The 12,771-nt window shown below is 28.5% G+C and overlaps 1 protein-coding gene across 5 annotated transcripts in view; it reads right to left on the bottom strand.

The window, feature by feature from the left end:
• The window catches only part of LOC132716497 (hemoglobin-3-like), a 116,887-nt gene that overhangs the window by 25,187 nt on the left and 78,929 nt on the right, over positions 1-12,771 (bottom strand). Inside the window, exon 1 of one of the 5 annotated variants that reach the window (XM_060699788.1) lies at positions 6,740-6,838. The exons of 3 other annotated variants lie outside the window; for them this stretch is intronic. The gene's annotated coding sequence lies outside the window, so the exon portion shown is untranslated. Of the gene's footprint in view, positions 1-414; positions 567-6,739; positions 6,839-12,771 lie in introns of those variants that run through there. One more of the 5 variants, XM_060699783.1, reaches the window with a different exon arrangement.

Here is a 12,771-nt window from a genome sequence, read left to right as displayed (position 1 = left end):
TCATAAATTCCAAACGATTTTTCTTATTTTTATATTGTTTCCTTAGAATTGGCAAACATGAATTTAATAAGTTTAGATAATGGTTTTAAAGCATCAACTGAAGAGCTCTGAATGTGAAGTTATTTGTCATAAAAGAAACACAATGTAAATTACAAAGTACAAACACAACATAAACAAATAACTGGCCAATAAGTAACGTTTCGTAAACTATAAAAGGACTCCTTGAATAAAAAGCCTGTGAGAAAGAAAACATAAAAAACATTTCTATCACATAATTTACCTTAAAAATCTAAACATAAATAAGTTAAAACATTAAAAACAAAAAATTAAAACATTATATTACCGCTCATTTGCAAGCTTGAATACCACACAAGTTTAAATCTTTATTCAGCGAATTTTAACGTAAAATATTACTTTTTTCATCTAATTCCAAATAAATATTAGTTTCACAGACAAATATTAAGTCACTGCTAGACATTGAATGTTAAAACAAAGCAACACTGTATTTCCGATTATGCTTATCTGTATATATATTAATACCCTTGTTAGTATACATTATTTCTGCTGTTTTTTGTAAAATTTCAAAACGGTTGTGAGATTTTAATGTCAATGTTTACTTTTAATTTCAGTTAAGGACGTTAAACATTCTCGTTTGTACGTGATTGCATAAAACATATTGACATATATTTCAAGTGCCTGCACTTAATAGGTACGTTCAAAAGCCTATAAACATATCATTGAATCACAAATTTAGTGTTCATAGTATTTGTCATACAGGGATTTCATAGAAAAATAAATTTTTCTATAATATCCTAGTAAACATGTTGTGTAGCAGAGGGGTTAAACAATGATAAGCTGTCCAATGCATCTTGTACCGCGAGCAGAAAAAATCAAGGAAAAAATCATCATTCAAATACTGCAGAAAGCAAAGAATTCTATAAAAACAAATGGACACTAAATCAATAAGTTATCTGTTAATTGAGGCACTGTCGTATAAACTGTATCTAAATCATTGATATATTAATTGTTAACCCAAAACATGCTAAACTTATGTAATGAGTTTGTATTTTGAACAGTCCACTCAAAAAATTTAGAAATTTCAATTTCAAAATGCAAAAATTGAGCTAACAGCAGTATAGGGTCTGGGATGTGACGGCTGGCCTTATCTTTATTGAAAGCAAGGCTTATATATAACGCATATATTAATTATGAAAACATCGTGTTTACGTAGAATAATCTACATTTTGTTATTTATTGTAATCTTCGTATATAGCATATGTATTTACAGTATTTTGGAAACATTAAAAAAACACCCTGTGTATAAAAAAACTTTGTCCAACTTACATACACGTTCTTAATCCTTTCTAATTGTGATAAGAAGGTCCATTATTTGATAAAATTCCTTTGCTTATCAAATACACTTTGCTTATCAAATACATGTTTACATTTTTATGTATTTATGATAACGACAATCGATAAACTAGCATAACTCAAGGACATGGACCCCCACACACACATCCACATACTCCTGATAGGAAAAGCCGACAACCTAGTTTGGATAATGAACATTGTCCCTGACATATTTATGTACCTTATTGTGTAATTTCGCAGAAATTGACGCAAAAGAAAAAATGATATGTTTATTTGTTAGAAAACGTACTGATACAATAATCAATGCAATATTAACCAGTTTTTCCTTATAGAAACAAGGAAATGAAATATGATAACTAAATATTGAATTGAATTAAAGTTTATGCACCGCAGCACTATAAATTTTAAAACCATTTTACTGTATGATAAATATGTCAATAAAGCTTTTGAATATTACAACTTCAATCTTTAAAATTTTAATTTTAAAAATATTTTACTGTTTGATAAATTTGTGAAAAAAAGCTTTTGAATATCACAACTTCAATCTTTAAAATTGTTCTTTATGCAAATGCACCAGAACGTTTTTGAATCAATAACATTTTAAATGTATATTAACATAAGATTTTGCCTTTTGATTAATTGTACGCTATGCTACATAAAAGTTTTTTAGTTTTTGTGTACTTTTATATTATGCAAACAAATTACGTATTGGTCAAACCGGGACCATCTTTTCACCTGTTGCTTTTTTGGCAATAAGTACAGTTGTAGTGAATAAGTATTTTGTTTGGAATATGATAAACAAGATCAACAAGGAAAGTTGGCGTTCAATGAACGCAACCCCCACCCGACCCAGCAACAAGAGCCAGTAGCAAGGAGCCTAGGAGGACCCCCAAACAAAAACAAGACAGGACACAAGGGCATAGGGAGGCTAACCACTAAACTCATAAATAATTAGTAACTGATAAGAAACTAGAAGAAAACAAAAGTCAAAATACTTCATTTTTCATTTTGCTACATTTATGATAAATTATTTCACATGTATTCAATTTTGTCAGGTTACAAGCATCTAATATTCCTCTAAAACATAATTTAAACATTATCAAATTCATGTTTGCCCTTTGTAAAGAAGTGAAAATATTTTTGTTTTTGATATTTAATGTGCCTTTAAGAATAAGATACCAAACCTTTGTTCACCATTCGACAATAGACTCTTGACCAATGATCATACCACTTGAATCTAAAGACTGTTAAGTGTTTGTCAAAGATATGAAATCTCTTTAAGCCATTTATGATATTTCAACCAGGTGTTTCATTGACTATATATATGTATAATGAGTATATGCTCAATAACACCTGAACCACAAACAGGCTTAATAATGCAAATAATTAGATGATGTCACGCATTTTCATTAGCTGGCGTGATCTTGATTTAATTCTATATTTGCTGTCAGCAAATTATCTCCTAGATATCTTCTGTAGATACCTTAAAATGGTCTCTTAATGATAATCACCTGTTTGAATAATTATCTAGTATTATTTAGTATTAATTTTATCTTGTTTTCGATAACTTGTCGGAAATAAACTTATACAAGTTAATGGAACCGCTTAATAGTCTAAATTCAAGTACATCCACGACCAATAAATATGTGCTTTTTATTTCAAAGGTATACAATATCACGTTCAGTTGTTTAAATCAAGGAAACCGTATACTTGTAAATTAAATATCTCAATAATAATGTTTTGATTATAATGTTTTGATAACACAGGCAGTCGAACCTAGATTCATTGTCAAGGATTTAAACTACATTACTTTATTTTGACCTATATGTTTATATTAACAAGACTATATTTGATAGTGAAAGGATATTTAATGTATAAAAGTTGAATAATTCATAACTGACAAGTTAGTCTGAAGATAGCAATTGCTGTTATCAAAACCGCAGTGCAAATTGATGGACATCGTATCTCACAGTTTTGGTATAAAACGTTAAGAGATTTCAATATATAAAACAAATATTGAGCTATTGGCAGTGTAAAGCCGATTCAGCCTACACGTCGTGATGGCAGTCCTGATTCAATACTTGTGGAAAAAGGCTAATCCCGTTTGCTTCGAGGAGGTTACAGTGTTACATTTAATGTACAGTTAATATTATAATTTCATTTTTTATTTCACTAAAAGGCCCATTTTTCGCCAGAAAAGCCTCAATATTCATTTCTCAAATGCTTTTTAACTTTGGCGTCCTGTGTAGTTTTCAAAAAGCTACTCAATGACAAATTATCTGCACCATCTTCATCTTTTTTCTTTGCTTTTTGTCAATGAGTACAGTTATAGGGGTTTTGTATTTTGTATGAATGTCAAAATACTACTTTATTTACATTTAGTTACTTTTACAACATAAAGTTTCACATTTGGTGCTACTTTCCTTAAGTGAAAAAGTATCTAATATGCTCTTAGACCATTTTTGAATGTTATAAAACTGATGCTTACCCTTTCTAGAGAAGGGAAAATATTCGTTTCTGAGGCATATGTGCCTATTATCTATCATTTTTGAAATTCGTTCACATGTTACTATTTCAAAATGCACTTTAGGCAAAGGTTAGATAAATGAACAAAATGCTTTCTTTTTCATTACTTGTGCTTATTCACAGTTCATGACAAAACAGACGTAGATCTGTTTATAATAAGTCATAAAAGTAATATAAATTATTGTTTTCTTCTGAACAATGTTATTGGGTTGTGTTTATATATTCATATTATGACGAACTATTTGCATGATGAAGGCGAAACGCGATTAATAAAAATGACTTAGAAATATTTGACGAAAAAGCTAACTGTCGCTAAATTATAAAAACCGTAATTTTCTAATAAGGCAGTGATAAAAAGATAAGCATACTAGATGATAACATAACAAAATACCAACAGAATATATGCTCTGAGTAACTGCTAGATCGCCTAAATAATAAAATTATATAATATGTAGATTAAACGACACATTTGATTAGAAAACAAATGTTGCGCTAGTGTAGAATATAATACATAATTTCTTAACTGTCTTTATTATTGATAGACAACAAAAAGTAAATGCCTTACATTACAAACGAAATTCTCCTTCTTATGTGTTCACCAAGCATGGAATGTGCAAGTAGTTTGTCTTTTTTTTATCGAAATAGGAAACATTCGATGCACTTTTTTTTCTAATACGAAGCACGAATCTTCTGGTTAAAACAATAAAAAAACAAACATCACCACTTGAAAAAAATCATTTGCATTTTGTTGGTTTTTTATTAAACAAGATAAAATACTATAATTTTTAGGATTCATACAACTAAGGTCATATGCAAGCAATTGCTTGCATTTTTTATCTACACTATTTAAAAGATATAAAGGTTATTCAAAATAAAGAAATTGAATCATCAGAAAATTGAAATAAGATATTAATTTGATAGGGAGAATCAATGGGTCTATATAAGTAGTCAAATATTTATTTAAGAGATTGAAAGTGACTGTACACACAAACACTCGAAATTTTACGATGAAAACAATTATGCCCTAAATTCAATACTCATAAAGCAAATACAAAGGTTTAAATGAAAGATTTCATGGGAATTGAATATGCTGCAGAAATGCGAGTTTCAAAATAATAATAACTCTTTGTTACGAAATCACTTTATATAAAGGACAAAAAATGAACTTTGTTAATCTTATTTGGGTACAAATGCTCATTTTTCTTATCTTTGTGTTTATAATAAAGATGTTAAAAATCACTAATGCAATCAGACATATCTAATTTTTTTTAAAATATTTTATTTGTTGTTATTTTTAATGATAAGATGATATAATTATATTGCAATTCAACAAAAACAGTTAAGTGAAGTAAATTATTATAACTGTAAATATGCTTCTGTCACTTTAAATTATCAGAATAAGTTTTGACAATTCTGACACTGTGGTTTTAATTGTACGGTGTATTTAATTTTTAATTGGGCGTGTTCGCCACTCTCAAGTTCTGAAAAAAAAATGAAATAAATTTGTCAACAAAGACTAATTCATCATTTTTTGACAAGCATGCCAGGTACATATTATGATACTTTGTTTTTATAAAATTTCAGTAACCACGGGTTGTCCATTTATCTTCCAAATCATAAGCATACGAACATCGTATATTAAAGTAAATTCAATATGAAATATGATTATATGATTAATTGCATATTTCATCAAATTAAATAATATTTTTAAGCAATTCAACGCATGATAAAAATGAGCTGTTGTTGACATATTTTCGCAAAAGAAACGCATTTAACAAGTTTATATTCACTTATAAGTATAATTATTTAAAAAGGTTTTACAAAGGAATAACAAAGTGTCAATAATACACAGGTTAATTTGTCCCTTATTATACAAATATTGTTGTAGTATATCTATGATAGATAAAAATTTGACCGGATTTTATGACAATAGTTAATAGCCAATAGTTCAATTGTTAGCATAGAAAGTTCATTTCGAAAAAGTATAAATAGAATAGGACAACATAAAACATTGGATTATGTATCAAATTCCTTACAAATATAGTGTATTGATTTCAGAATTAGAATATACATGTATTATTGTTATAGACAAATAAACCTAGAATAAATATATTTGATCTCTCACTTTGAAATGACATGAATAAGCATTTAAATGTTTGCTTTGCAATATAAGCAACACACTATAGTGCATTTTCCAAATAAGCCATTATGGTCTCCTAAAACATGATAACTTTTAAATAATTCATTAAACATGCATCATTTGTGACAGCTTTCAAAAGTCATAAATATTAAGACGTTAATTTTTACTCTTTATATTCGAACAAGTTACTAGATAGCTGTTAACTGACAAGTGAATAACGTAAATCGAATGCTCCAAATATTTATGAAAACCCTTTTTTTATTTAAATTGCAAAGCGTCCATGAATTATACATATTAACAGTCAGAAATTTTCAACTCAAACATTTGTAATAAGCAATGTTTTTTAACGTATGATGAAAACTCTATAATTAAATGCAAGTTAATGTTCTATTTCTTTAAACTTGCCATTGACCAGTGAAAAATATTTGGACAACCAAATTCTTGAATTTTTGCTTAACAGAACAAACAGTTTTGCCATAATCACATTGCGTAAAATGATTTTTTTAGTTTAAATTCATAAACGTATTCTATTTCGCATCATTGTATCTCTGTTTGAATTAATTCTTTCATTTGCGACTAATGACGATAATTTGAAAATTGAATAAAAGTAAACTTAATAGTACCAAATGAAATAATCAAAACTAAAATAATTTAACTGGTCTCAAAAATTACATTTCAAATAGAAACAAATAAATAACATACACTGAAATACCGTCTATCGATAGTCCTTGTCCAATAGTAAATATAGATACTGTGGAGTGAAGTAGACTGACCGATTCAATATTTACAACTACTACCTCAGCTTTCCCACACTAGGTATAACAGTTACAAGGTAAGTTTTCCCCCAGATGATTAGAAGCTTTTAACCTCTTCGACAATAATTGTATGGTTTTGTGTTTTCGGAAACATAGACCAATCATTGAATTGAAAAGATCATTTAACAAATGCTTTGGAACATTCCTATAGATTTAACTTAAGAATGAGTGTTTATATGGGACACGGTTTTAAATGGTTTACCTTTTCATTATACTTTGATTACTTTTTCGGACTTTTTCACCCAAGGTTTGCATTTAAAATCAATAAGAAAGGTTGACAAATAAGATGCTCTATATAAAAACCCGCTTCAAAGAATTGTATTCATACGCAATAATTGTCAAGCTATTTTCAGCACAGCTGTCATAATCTAACACATGCACATATAATTTTTATCAAGTCTTTTCAAATATGCGTTTAGCCTCACCGTTTCATTGCATTGTTAGATGAGTGTCATTTGTCATAACTCTCTTGGGCAATAAAAGAGTGCGCGTTCTGAAAATCACGTCATATACTCATTACATCATTAACGGTTTAAATAACTTTCTGTTTCTTGCAAATGTTTGTCTGCAAATCATATTGTACTGTCAACTGCTTAATCTGTTTAATGACTTCAGTTCATAAAAAATAAACTACATGTACTTATTGATTTTCAGAGGATGCGCCGCGTTCTGAACGTACGTCATAAATTGATGTCATATCGCGTCATATATGGTATAAGGTGAATACAAAAATATTACATATGAATTGAAGACAAATACATCAATAAACTGAATATTCATTAGTTTTCAAAATCGCAAGATGCTTTGCTAAAAGAAATAAAATTCATGATTGTTTGAGATTCAACATCATTGTATAAAACTTAAATAACAAGCATTAAAATTAACAGAACCTTTCCATAAAATTTTTTATTTTAACCATACTAAGGAAGTTTTACTTTCGAATGTTTATGTATTTATTTTCAAGATTTCGGATACTTGAACTTACATTTTTGTAAGGCAATATTCTTGAAGAAAATGCACATGAAAACCTTTTCTCAAATGGTCCACAAGGTTTCCTGATATATCAACTGACCGCGTATACATAATTTGCTTTCAGGAGCATGCTATTAAGCCGACGCCAGCAACAATTAACGTTAAGATTGCCAGTTATTACTCAGACTGTTGACCTATTTAACTGAAAGTAAATACCAGAATTTCTTGTACCCAATTCTTTACCTTTCAATTAAATATAATCAGCAAACTCATTAATAAGATATCCTATAAGTGTATTGGCCGAGATTAAATTAACAGATGCATTCAACTAATTACATTGAGCAATTAAAGCTATTTATACAACAACCTGCGAAATTGATTAAGATCATGCTGGTGCAAATAAATTGCAAAACAAAATATTCCAAATAATTCTGCTTCTGCTGCTAAGGTATGTGGAGTATAGAGTACTTTGAGTATAGCTTTCACATACCAACTTTCTAGAAAACTTATGAAAAGAAAATGCTACCCATGACGTAAAAAAAATATAAGGAATAAGAAATATTGTCGTCAGCTGGAAATATATACAACCGGAATCAAATGTTTGCGATATTTTTCAATCAAACATCAAACTTTAATTGTAGTACTAAACCTGTTTTTACAGCGGTGATTTATGCAATATTAACGAATCTCAGCCACATCAAGTACGGGTTATTTATTACTTAAAATTTTGCTGTCATCTGATTAATTTTGCACATATAACCATCTGATCAAGTTGGACTGGTTCATAAACATGCATTGACAATACAATTTTTCATGCCATAATCGGCTACTCGTGTATATGGGAAGAAATAAGACATATCGCGTAAAAACTGAACACTTGTTTTGTTAATTTTTATTAATTTTAATAGGTAACACGGTTAGAGCTATTGCTATTCTCTAGTGGATATCTAACTTTTAAAGCACTTTTACACTTTTGTCATATGTACTTTAAATCGTTGACATAGCACAGTATAAATAAAATGTTTTTGGAGATTTAGCACTTTAATAATATGCTGCGTGTGCTATTTCGTTACGTCAAAAGTAAAGATGAATACCCAATCAGGTGGATGAAAATTGTAAACCTTTAAGATTAAAGAGGTTATGAATGGTAATTTTGATGTAAGCAACATCACGTAATTTTATATTTAAAATGTAAGGTAATAAGTGAACAAGATACGAGATCATACTCGTATGTCACGTGTCTCACGGAAAGACTGTGTAGTTGATGTGAAATAAGAAATAATGTCATCTTAATATCATTGTCTTACCAAACCTAAAACCTTACTACGATTAATATCTTAAATGAACTTGTCCATCGTTTAATCTGGACAAAACTATTCATTAATTTTAGGGAAAATGTCAAAACTATTTAATAACTGATAAGCGGACAGTTCAGCGCCCATGATCAGATGGTTTTATCGGATGATATTGGTCTGCACTGGTCCTATTGGTAGAATCTATTGATGCATAAATATTTTCAATTCTACCAATTTATTAAGTTTTTAAACCACTTTTATATCTTACATTGAAACAAATAAATCATTTGAAACTGCAATGTATCAGCATATCAGTATTGAAGCACCTGAAATACCTTTGGGTATTGCTATTATTGACGTGGGGTGTTAAAGGATACTTTCATTTAAAAGGAAGAACTTCCTTATAACACTATGATTTTACTTCTTGCTGCATTAACGTTGACGACGTCACAAATTACTCGCCTTGTCCATAACGTAATGTAAAATTTAAGTTGAAACTACTAAGAGTTTGTCGTCTTGATATTTGAACAATTTTCTAACATTTAAATATATATAGCTCATCAAATGAATAGCAAATAAACTTTTCTATTTAATAGTTGTCACGTCACATATCGTATGTTTTTTGTAATGTATATTCAATTCTAATAAAAAGCAAGGATAAATAAAATGTTTTGATATTGATTAAAATTTCAAGAAATCAACCTGTGCAGCACTCATGCAAAAATATTAACAAATTTAACAAAAGTCGCTCTAATAGATCAAAGTTACTATGCTTACTTAAAGAAGAATCAACGGGGGTATAACAACCTGTCCACTTAAAACGGTCAAAAGTTATTTGTTCTCATTATGGTCAAGCTTAAAGCGGTCAACTAGTGATACATTATATAGAATTATGATGTTCTCTGTGGGAATCAGACACAATTTTGGACACATTTGTCCATTTAATGAAAAATGCCCAATTGAGATTTTCAACTGTATAATCACTACAATTGTACATCCTTGTGAAATATCAGGGTGCTGTTGGTTTTTGTCGTATCAACAAGGTGTTAAGTGTTGAAACTAAAGCCGGTGTTATGGGGCATGACAAATGTGTATCATTACATTATCTCTTATATATCGAGTCTCAATTATTATATAATATTGTTGTTTTGTTGCTTCCGAGGGATAAAATTATTGTTTTGAAAATATTGTGCTAATTACGTATACGAGTATATACGTCTTTCTTATGGTTTTGCTTTATCTGTATGTAACAATACTTTCCAAGTAGGTGTGATAAAACTTACGCTTTTATCCTATTTTGTTGTATCAATTTTACTTTTTTATTTATGGTTATTTCAATTTAGAAGTATAATTAAACAACGGATATACGATTCTTCTGATCACATGAAATAATAAAAAGAAAGAGTATGTCGTTTGTTGTATACAAATGATAATGATAATCTCAACATACTGGATGTTCTTTTTCTTGTAAAATCGCTAAAGTTTTAAGCGTTTTATCTCGCAGCATTGGTCATACTCAATTTTGAATATAGATGATGTAATGATGAAGTGATTGTTAAACCATGAAGGGAAAATAATGTATTTAATTTTTAATAAGAATATTTGTTTTTCATAAACCCAAAATTGAAGGGACTTTTTACAAAATAAATAATTCCCCCGTAACAAAAAAAAGATTTTTGGAAAAACGATAGAAATAGAACTTTAAAATAATAATAAATATTTTTTTAGCAAAATTTAATAATAACATATTTTTACTTAAAGTTGAATGGATATTAAGATATACTGATTTCATTCGGAAGTTAAGATTTGGAATAAATATGTATTTGACAATAAATTGTAACACCACTGCGTGTGACCGAATGCAATCAACATCTTACATTTGTTATTTTATCTACCATAAGAGTACGACAAGCTTATTCCTATAGCACGAAAGTACTATATTTTATCATTGTGGCCTTTAACAAAAATTACTCTAATTTTATATAAAATAAATATTTTAAACTTTTCTTTAGGACTTGAAAAATTTTTTTTTTATTCTATTTTTTTTAATGACCACAGTGTGGGTGTTTTTTTCGTTACGTTCTTTTTTTATATAAATTTTTACTAGCCATTAAATGTAATTAAAAAAAATTCAATTTTCAAACGGCAGTTAAAATTTTTTTAATTTTTTTTAATTATTATTGATACGAAAAGCATTCATTTATTTTTAAACCCCTTTTTGTTAAAAGTCAAAAAAATATCTGAAAAATCAAAAGCTTTAATTTGATAATTTTTGCATAAACATAATCGAAAGCATTGTTTTTCTAATAGATCTTTTACGAACAACGGTAAATTTGTTTTAAAAGTTTTCAATTTCAAAAATTTTCAATAATGCGTCTACAATGACTGTGATTATATTCTTGGTTAATATTTCTCCCAGCTGTCGCAATAATATCTTCATGTAACAGTTACGAAAGTCGAAATCCATAATTACTACAAGCAAATTGTTTTTTCTTCATATGCTATGCCTCTGTTTTTTAATGTCTTTCATAGTATATCAAACAATGAATGAATGAATGAATGAATAAATGAATAAATAAATAAATAAATAAATTAATTAATTAATAAATAAGTAAATAAATTAATAAATGAATGAATGAATGAATAAATGAATGAATGAATGAATGAATGAATGAATGAATGAATAAATGAATGAATGAACGAACGAACGAACGAATTCAAAAATCAGATAAAAATAATAAATAAATAGATTAATAGATAAATAAATAAATAAAAATAAATAGATAAACAAATATTTTTACCTTGTCTCAAAAGTAAATCCGAAAGTACAATTGTTCAAACAGCCGTTTATTGCAAGTATCCTTTACGTTTATTTAGATACTGTGACTTGGAGTAGACTGACCGAGTCAATATATTCTATGTTTATATCTGCTACTTTTATACTACCTACTGCATTTATAACAAGCTAAGTACTTCCAAGGATATAGAAGTATTAACTCGACAATACAATTCAATTTGTTTATTTGTAATGTAAGAAACAAAATTTAAGATTGCTTGAAATCTATTATTCATTTCGTTACCTTTAATTTAGACTGGATTTTCTTTCTTATGTAACAATTAACAGTATCAAATGATGGTTTAATCAATAGCACAATTTTCTTGTTTTTTTTTTCTGCAAATATTTTACTATATGTAACGATTTTCCGAAATAAATAACATTATAATATATGACTTAATTTATGAAAAAGTAAACAATAGTTTGTTGCATGAACATAATTTATGTTTTGTTGTTTTGTTTTCCATTAAAAAGCTTTAATGAATCATGTTACAGCAACTACCTGGTTAGGTTTGTCAAACTTGTCATTTTACTGACCTGTCAAAACGTTTTTATACCCCAACCACAAAATGTGGGGGGGGGGGGCTATAATGGATTCGCTTTGTCGCGTCGGTCGGTCGGTCGGTCCGTCCGTCTCCATTTTCGTGTCCGCTCTATAACTCCTATACCACTTGAAGGATTTTCTTCAAACTTAGCTCAAATGTTCACCTCAGCAAGGGGATGTGAAGAACCCATGTTGCCCATGTGTCAGCTCAAGGTCAAGGTCACAATTGAAGGTCAAATATCAAACACAATCATATATTAGACAGTATGTCG

Source organism: Ruditapes philippinarum, unplaced genomic scaffold (genome assembly GCF_026571515.1).
Source record: "Ruditapes philippinarum isolate M1 unplaced genomic scaffold, ASM2657151v2 ctg757_1_1_1_1, whole genome shotgun sequence".
NCBI classification, from domain to species: Eukaryota; Metazoa; Mollusca; class Bivalvia; order Venerida; family Veneridae; genus Ruditapes; species Ruditapes philippinarum.
Note: the sequence above shows the minus strand (reverse complement) of the source record. Positions and strands in the feature narration are given on the sequence as shown.